The sequence below is a fragment of the Mus pahari genome, chromosome 2, assembly GCF_900095145.1.
Source record: "Mus pahari chromosome 2, PAHARI_EIJ_v1.1, whole genome shotgun sequence".
NCBI classification, from domain to species: Eukaryota; Metazoa; Chordata; class Mammalia; order Rodentia; family Muridae; genus Mus; species Mus pahari.
Genome location: NC_034591.1, coordinates 77,891,726 through 77,901,111, shown reverse-complemented (window position 1 = coordinate 77,901,111; position 9,386 = coordinate 77,891,726). Strand labels below are relative to the sequence as shown.

The 9,386-nt window shown below is 44.6% G+C and overlaps 1 protein-coding gene across 1 annotated transcript in view; it reads left to right on the top strand.

Annotated features, from left to right (window-relative positions):
* The first annotated feature begins 5,052 nt into the window (after window positions 1-5,052).
* Gprin3 (GPRIN family member 3) overlaps window positions 5,053-9,386 on the top strand; it is an 86,556-nt gene continuing 82,222 nt past the window's right edge. Inside the window, exon 1 of the mRNA XM_021191557.2 lies at window positions 5,053-5,199. The gene's annotated coding sequence lies outside the window, so the exon portion shown is untranslated. The remainder of the gene's footprint in view (window positions 5,200-9,386) is intronic.

Genomic DNA, 9,386 nt, shown 5'->3' with positions numbered 1-9,386 from the left:
TCTCTCTCTCTCTCTCTCTCTCTCTCTCTCTCTCTCTCTCTCTGGAAGTTCTGCCTCTTTCTCTCCTCTCTACCTATTGGCAGCTCTTTAATTGTCCAACCAGAAGATAATGAAGAACGATGTTTTTACAAAATAGTGAGTTGGGAGATGCTTCATAATAATGACAATATCAAAATCCAGACTACAACACAACTAGAATACTGGGTACAGAAATCAGCATTTGAATAACCAATGCACAAAATTACCACTAACACTTAAGTGTGTAGTCAGTGTGTGTTTACATAGTGTTGTTTATGTTTGTCTGCACTGCCAGTACTTCCTGTCAGTGCAGCTAAACTGAATACACCCAAGGAAAGACATGGTATTTAGAGAATAATTTAATCTAAAGTTCTATAAATATTAAAAAGAGTTGTGACTTCCCCACATCATTAATGACTTTCAGTTCAAAATAAAATATGGCATCATATGCTAGCAAGATTTTGCTGAAAGGACCCTGATACAGCTGTCTCTTGTGAGGCTATGCCAGTGTCTGGCAAATACAGAAGTGGATGCTCACAGTCATCTATTGGATGGAGCACAGGGCCCCCAATGGAGGAGCTAGAGAAAGTACCCAAGGAGCTGTAGGGATCTGCAACCCTATAAGTGGAACAACAATATGAACTAACCAGTACCCCCAGAGCTTGTATCTCTAGCTGCATATGTAGCAGAAAATGGCTCGGTCAGCCATCATTGGGAAGAGAGGCCCTTTAGTTTTGCAAACTTTAAATGGCCCAGTACAGGGGAAAGCCAGGGCCAAGACGTGGGAGTGGGTGGGTAGGGGAGCAGGGCGGAGGGGAGGGTATAGGGGTCTTTCGGGATAGCGTTTAAAATGTAAATGAAGAAAATACCTAATAAAAAATGAAAAAGAAAAAAGAAAAAATGGGGTATAGAGCTAAATAAAAAATTCTCAACTGAGGAATATTAAATGGCTGAGAAGAACCTAAAGAAATGTTCAACATCCTTAGTCTTCAGGGAAATGCAAATCAAAACAACCCTGAGATTCCATCTCACACCAGTCAGAATGGCTATGATCAAAAACTCAAGTGGCAGCAGATGCTGGCAAGGATGTGGAGAAAGAGGCACACTCCTCCATTGTATCTGGTTTTATGTGGAGGTCCTTGATCCACTTGGAGTTGAGCTTTGTACCAGGAGATAAGAATAAATCAATTTACATTCTTCTGCATGCTAAAAAAAAATAAAATATGGCATCAAAAAGTTATTGCGCTGGACATTGAATTTTAGTCATGGTAACACAAATTCCTGTGGGGCATGGTACATTGTGTGGAGTCCATGAAAACAGTCTGGTTCCTGGTTGACCTAAGGTTAGAAACCCCAGTGACCCTAAAGGGATGATAGGTGTTTTTCCTGGATCCTGGACACTAGGCTTCTGACAGGAGGCCACATCCCTCCATAGATTTTTTTTTTAGTCACTTAAGGGCAACACCCTAAGCCTCTCCACAGGTAGAGGATTTGACCTATGGTCACATAGGCTCAAGACAGATCTCCATTTTAGTGAGGTACCTAAAGGCCTGGAGGCTTATTCAATAAACTCCCCTTCCCAGACACTCCTCCCTGCAAAAGATATTTAACCTCAAGCCCACTCTGAGAAGTGGGGTATGGTTTTACTCATCCACTTTCCACTATGACAGTAAATGCCTTAATACCATGGACTGTCTCTTTTCACCATGATCCGACATAGGGAGCCATAAGAAGGTCTTTGCCTATAGAGCTGCCTCCGATCTCCCATACATGGCTGTGCTCCCAGTCCTGACCACCCAGTCAAGCCCGCTGCCCGCCAACAAGCCAAGGACTCTATTCCCGTGGGACACAACTAGAGCACCCCTCTTTTCTCCCTCAGCTCAGGGCTGCAGCCTGCAGGCCCCCACTCCATTCTCAGTTATTCCACAACATCCAGGGGCACCTGGGTGCCTAAGAGTCTGAGAAGCAGATGGCTGTCCCTGAGAGCTCAGATTGTGCTTCCCCACGCCCCAGAGCAGTATCCCCTGGCTTCCAGACAGCCTGACACCCACCCAGCGCTCGTATGGGGTGTGGTGTGGGGTAAGCCCAGTCAACACTCCCAAGTCCTGTCTCCCCGAGCAGCAGGGGTTAACCCTACAGTCATTTGAATATTTCAGAATGGGGTTTTCAAATTAGTAAATTAAGGTGATGATTTATTTAACAAATAATTTCAGACCTTTTTAGTGTTGGACCGTATTTATGTGACAGAACCAAACCTGTAAACACGCATACAAGCCAGACAGGCAACAAACAGCTCCATAAAACCTGCTCTAGTAACTTTCCTTGTCTATATGATCACAGCAGCTTAAGGGAGGAGAGGTTAATTTTGACTCACAGTTTAGAGGGTGAAGCCTCCCAGGGATAGAAAGGCATGGCAGGAAGGACATTTCAGCCTTGGGTGACAGCAGCTTGGAGTAGAGCATGAGCAAAGCTCGGTGAGTTAGAAAGTATAATGATCTGAATGAAAATGGCCTCCATAGACTCATAGGAGTGACCTTATTGGAGATGTGGCCTCGTTGGAGTAGAAAAGGTCTAGTTGGAGGAAGTGTATCACTGGAAGTGACCTTGGAGGTTTCAGAAGCTCACGACAAGACTAGTGGCTCACTTTTTTTTTTCCTGCTGCTTCCCAATCTGGATGTAGAACTCTCAGCTACCTCTCCAGTTCATGTCTGCCTATGGACTGCTATGTGTCCACCAGGACGATAATGAACTAAACCTCTGAACTGTAAGCCATCCCCAGGAAAATATTTTCTTATAAGAGTGGTTGTGGTCAGTCTGTTTACAACAATAGCAAGGAAGAAAGCAGAGATCAATTGTAAGCAGGGTCAAGCGGTCACCCTCAAGGCCTGCTGTCTGTAAAGATTTGTTATTCAAAGAGTCTACAGACTCTCCAAAGAGCGCCATCAGTTGAGGCTAAGTGAACACCGGTCACCTCTGATCTTTCTCGCCAAAACCTTTAGGATTTTCCATTTTTCATAAATTCTGCATCCTATACACAACGCCACAAGCTCCTGTCTATAAATGGCTTAAGTGTAAGAGGCATTCAGTAACGCTTATTACTGTGTCTAGCATGTTGGTTTATCATTATTCTGTCTGACTGGATTGCCAGCACACTGACTTGTTTGCATCTGCAGTGGCTTCATTTCTCTTGCGTCTGTGTGCTATTGAGGACAGAGGTGTGAGAACATCTGTGTTGACAAAGGAAGGATTCCAACAGCATCCAAAAATCACCTTGGTGTCTAAACCTTTTGTCTCCTCTACTGACCATAACCCTATATGTCCTCTGCATAGGGAGCGTTCCTTGCCAACTCATCTGTTGAATGATTTTCTAGTGAGTGCTAAAGTTGGAGGAACTGTCTGACAGTCTGAAACACCAGCAGAGGAAAGAAGCTGAGCAGCAGCATCAGGACTCACTCCATGCAGCCGGAAGGCAGAATAAAGACCATATATACTCCTTGACCATAGAGACCTGTCACTGTATCTTACCTTATATGGCAGAAGAGACCTTGTTTATGTATTATCTAAGTGTGTATGTGATTGAAATAAGATGTAGTATGGGAAAAGATAGTGTGTAGAAGAACTGAACATAAAACCTATTTATCAGTCAAAATAGACACCCAAGTCCTGCCCCTTGTAACCAGATCTTTCTTCTATTGAGCCTACTAAAGGGAGTCTCAAATACTAATTAGACTTGGGTACTCTCACTCATGTGGTCTTCTGGGCTATTGGTGCCTAGGACTCCAAACTGCCACTTCCCTCCACACAAAGTCATCCTGTTCTGTTTACAGATCAGTATGAGCCCTTATTTTCAGTTCTTTGTTAAGAAGCAAAGGAACCTGGAAACAGCTCTACACTCCAGCTGCTCCTCTGAGAAAGCTATTTCAGGGGTGACCTAGGACCACTGGCAAGCTTTTCATTTCTTCCTTCAACCAAAGGGAAACTTGAGAACTGCTTCCCACTTCTTTGCTCAAGAACGAATATATAACTTCTGAAAAATCTCTTAATCCACCTTCAGGAAGTATCTACAACCAACAGAAACATATTTAAACTCCTTGACCTAAGGGCTGAATCTGTTCAGCATGACCTGGGTGGGAATCTGTTAAAAAGCTCAGATCCTTGGGCTCTGATACAAACATCATCTCAACAGAATCCCTGGGTAAGCCCTGAGTAGTAGCTGAAAGATTATATCTCTGAGAGGTTTGACTGCCAGCCAGGCTGCTTACTACCCCACTCTCAGGCAAAGATTCTAAACAAGGAGTAACACCCCCTTAATAAGTAGTTGTGAGAATTATAGCTGCAATTTTTGCAAACAAATACTCAGTTATAATAGTTCTTGTGGTGGTGTTTAGCACCATCTACAGCAGCTCACTAGACTTCACAGTGTTGCAGCAGCAGCTCAAAGGGGCTGTGTCCAAAGCCAGCTACACTTTTGGAGGTAGTAATGTAGGAGAGGGACTGGAACATTTTGCAGTGACAATTCTAAATACTTAATACATTGTCCATTTCACAACATAGTAAACGCCCGTTGTCTGATTGCTTTCATATCATTGCATGTGACTTTATGAGGAGCCACCTACTCTATACAGAGACAGTGGGAATAGTGAATTGCAGGAGGGAGTAAGGGCCAGACTTCCTGCTGAGTCGCTCTGGGTCCCCAGCCCTTTTCCCTAATCTCCATCTTAACTTTCCATCTGTCACTGGTTCCCTTGCACCAGAAGCACAGCCAGCCAGTCCTCTAAGCTCACTGAGGGCGCTAGGCTCCCTGAGCAGGGACCTGGAGGGCTGGCTGGGGCGGAGCTCACAGGGAAGCTGCTGCCTGTCGAGCTGCAGGCGGGACTGGGCCACTGGGGCCTGGTCACCGCGGAGGGGCGCGCCTAGCTGGCATGGATCTGCCCGCACGTGAACTCCACCTCCTTGCTGGCTCGCCGCCGAGCGTAGAAGCTGCCGGTCCCCGCCCCGCTGCAGCGCCGCCTCAGCTCTTGGCATAGTAATCTCGGTTCCTGATCGCGCAGAGCTGGCTCCTGGCTACAGCGGACCGCTCGAGTCACCCAGCAGAAGTGTGGCAGAGCCAAGGCTGGGAATCGACTAGAAGCCCAGCAACGCGCAGACAACGGCCCAGCGGGGGACACCCCGCCGGAGCAGGTAAGCCCGGAAAGGAGCCGCCCCCGCGGCCACCTGGCCCAGTGGCCAGCCTTGGAGACCGGAGCCTGGCAATGTCCCTGTGCTGGTGAAGGAGTAATTAGGTCCCACATTTTGTTCGTGGATCTTTTTGCCTGTTGCTTATGGTCCCCAGCCCCTGCTGCCATCCTGCTTCTCAGGAGGGGCTGTGCGCCCCGCAGGTGATGTATATCTCTGCAAGGTTATTACTCCCTTAAGCTCTGAGCCAAAGGTAAAAAAGAGAAGCTGCTTGCTGCTTCTGAGCTAGAAATCCTAATCAGTAAGATATGTACACATCGAATACTCGAAGAAGGTCGTGTGTGTGTGTGTGTGTGTGTGTGTGTGTGTGTGTGTGTGTTTGCCTTTTTATTATTTTTTCCTATGATTATTTGCATTTAAGGTAAAAATTTAGTCGTATGCAATATGCTCGATTATATGTGTGTATGTGTGTATTTATTAATACATTTGCATATATATTTCTTCTTGAGGTCGGAAGGGATAGATGAGGAAGGTCGGACTGAGGATGATAAAGGGAAGTCGTTGTAGATCACGTTCAGTGTCTAGAGGTGAACTTTGGAACCACATTAAATCGAGGTAGCAAGTAGAGGTGGTAACCTTTCTCTGGGTACATTATAACAAAGGCCTGGCATGTTCATCCAGTACACAGCAAGGGAAGTGGAGAGAGGAGACTTGGGCACTGGAAAGTAGATTGAGGTGGAGGAAAGGCAGCCTAGGCACGGGCAGAGTTCAAGGGCTTTTGAAGGGGTGTTAAGCGAGGTCACTGGTTGCTCTGTAGGCAGTTCAAGGTTGAGATGAGGTGAGAGCAACTGAGTAGGTGGGGGAAAGGCAAAAACCTAGAGGGGGTGGGAAAGAAAGGAGCTTTAGCCAGCCCTCCAGCCAGGAACCACCTTTCTGAAGGTGTTTGCTTCCTTCCTTCCGTTTTCTCAACAGTTTTGTTTGAGATCCATAGGTCTATGTTTTCATTTTATTTTTATTTTTATTTATTTATTTTTTTAATGAAATCTGGGTCATGACAGGACTGGAAGAAACTGAAGTGTTTACACCACCAGAAAGATTTGGAGAGAGAGTGATTAAGGCTTAGCTTCATGAAATATTTACACAGCTCTTGCGTGGGCTTTTGTTTGCTCTTGTTGGCGCTTCTGCATATTTTACCTTGATAATGCTTTGAGCATACTTCTCCTGAATGAGCCTATTTTTCCAGTTATAAACTCTTCTTTTCTTCCCATGGTGTTCACCATAGGCCTGCCCTGAGTTACAGTGGTGGGAATAAAGATGCATGAGTCACAGGACAAAGAAGAAAGTCTTCTCTATTGCTCTCCTCCAATGGACAGAGTATTCCTAGATAATGTTCTTTGACAAAGAGTCACAGAGAATGTGTTTGGTTTTGCTCAAGTCTGTGTGCCCCATGGGTGTGTGCATGTGTTTAGTGGAGCAACTGTATTGATGGTAAACAGGAAAACAATGTAGCAATCACCTCTGCTATCACCAGTCAGGTTGTTTAGTCATTAAAAGGAGTTCCAGAAACATCCCAGGGACTCAAGGAGACACCCTCATCTGCTGTGATGTGCCAAGGCCTAATCACCAAATACTGTTGTAGACATGGCATGGCATAACATGGCACCCTCACAGGATAGAGGGCTGAGGTACTAACTGAATCAGGTCAACTTCAGTTGGAGAGGAAGTGAACTTCCAACAGGATGTACTAAAATTTCAGTGATTGGTTGCCTCAAAAGACCTTCCCAGCATAATTATTTGTTCCTCTAAAATTGTCTTGATTATGCCTGAAATATACCAGAAAAGATATATTCAGGCAGAGCTATCCTTCATTGTTAGAGTTTTGTCACAAATCTGCAACTTACAGGGAAGCCTATAACTACCAGGGATGGAATCACAGAATGACAAAATAATGGCTTCAGACACAGAGGGCATACTTTTCTCCTCAGTTGCACTGGGGCTCTCCAGGGCTGGTGTGCTCTCTCCTTTATGGGCTCCTTCATTCTTCCAGTCAACATGTATCTCAATGAACAAGGTATGATGCTCAGATGTGAAATACAAGAATCCATAAGACACAGTCCGGGCTTACAGCACATAATGACATGACAGATGGTAGCAGCCAAAGTCCTGTGGGAAGAAGCTTCAGAAGCCAGGCTGAGGAGAGCACAAGGCAAGTTTCCCAGCGACCAGAACAACGAAGAGCTGCTGCCTTGGCTAGGAGGGGCTGAAAGGGCTTTAAGTAAGCAGGGACTCAGAAAGGCAATTCTGGCAGTACATAAACGTAAAGGATGGGGAGAGGGAAGGAAGCAAAGTCTATCCCCAAGCTCGGTCCAGAAGGGCTTCTACCTCAGCCTTCAGGAAGCCCTTCTGTTTAGAGACAATGTATCTATTCATACTGGGGCTATTCTAGTTTGATTAGGCTTACCCACATTATCCTCCAAAGAGCTACAAAGGATAGTTGGTTTAATTTGTAATTGTCTGCTCAGAGGAGAGAAAGGCTTTTGAGTTAGGTCATGATTTCCTGTGCCTCAGCTGCTTCATCCCCAGTGTCCATGGCTACTCTGCATGCTGTGAAGTAACTGATTGAGTTTATAGAAATGACTAAGAAATTCAGCAAATCTTTCCTGGTTTCATTTTATATTTTATTTTATTTTATTTTATTTTATTTTATTTTATTTATTTATTTATTTATTTATTTATTTATTTATTTATTTATTTATTTATTTATTGGTTTTCTGAGACAGGGCTTCCCTGTGTAGCCCTGGCTGTCCTAGAACTCGTTCTGTAGACCAGGCTGGCCTGGAACTCAGAAATACGCCTGCCTCTGCCTCCCAAGTGCTGCGATTAAAGGCATGCACCACCACTGCCCGGCCCTGGCTTTATTTTTAACCTGTATTTCTTACCTCTTTACTCATTTGCTTTGAGACAGGGTCTTGCTCTGTGGCACAGGCTTCCCTTAAACTTACAATCCCCCTGCCTCAGCCTCTCAAGTTCAGTGATTATATGATATGTACTATCACACTCAGCTTGCTAGTCTTATTTTTCTTTCAGGGATAAAGTATAGATACTAGTGCCTACACAAAGTATTTAAATATCTCAAATGACTCTAAATGGCAAATGTCATCAACAAATGACAATTAACTCTAGGAAATTGGTCAAAGAGAGCCCAAGGGACACATGAAAGTTTTCAATAATTTTTAAGTGAAAGAAATAGTTGTATCAACCCCATAGTCATCAGTAAGTGACCTTCAAGACATGGATATTTCAAATTTCAGTTACCAAATGACTATGGAATCAGTTTAGTGAATGTGATCAGTGTTTTGATTGTTGAATATATGAGAGGGCAAGATAACATACAAGAATAGATGCTGTCCTGGGAACTTTTAAATAGTCTGTTTATGTGTATGTACATAATGAACCATGGTGTGTAATTGTGTACTTCCTGTTGCCCATGTCCTGAGTAGTCTGGGTGTTGGTGCTTTCAGTAATAGAGAGTCTTCTAGTTTGCAAGATACAGCAGTTGAAGTAAGAGATCCACACACAGGCTTTTACACCCTCTGCTGAGCAGCAAAGCTGTGTCACTGAAAAGACCACCCCTAGAACTAACCAAATAAGTCAACAGAAATCTAGACGGCACAGCTCTTGGTGTGGATTTCAACCGAGAAGCTTCAGCAAGGAAACGGAGCTTGAGTCAGTTCATGAGTGGTGGTTGGATTGAGTGGGCGGTGAGACAAGGGTGGTAAGTAAACATGTAGAAAATAGATATTTACTACAGAGAAACTAGCCACTCATGAATCACACCCCAGCTTCCCACTTCTCACTCCCTACTCTCCATCCCCAAGCGACCCTGCCTAGCAACAGCAACACTCAATAATGTAGCAAAACTCTGGAATACTGCATGTTGCTATTAGTGGCAGCCTTCATGTAGTACCCAAGGTCTTTTTTTCCCCATTTTTTTATTTGATATTTTCTTTATTTACATTTCAAATGCTATCCCGAAAGTTCCCAGTACCCTACCCCTGCCCCTGCTCCCCTACCCACCCACTCCCACTTCTTGGCCTTGGCCTTCCCCTGTGCTGGGTCATATAAAGTTTGCAAGACCAAGGGGCCTCTCTTCCCAATGATGGCCGATTAGGCCATCTTCTGCTACATATGCA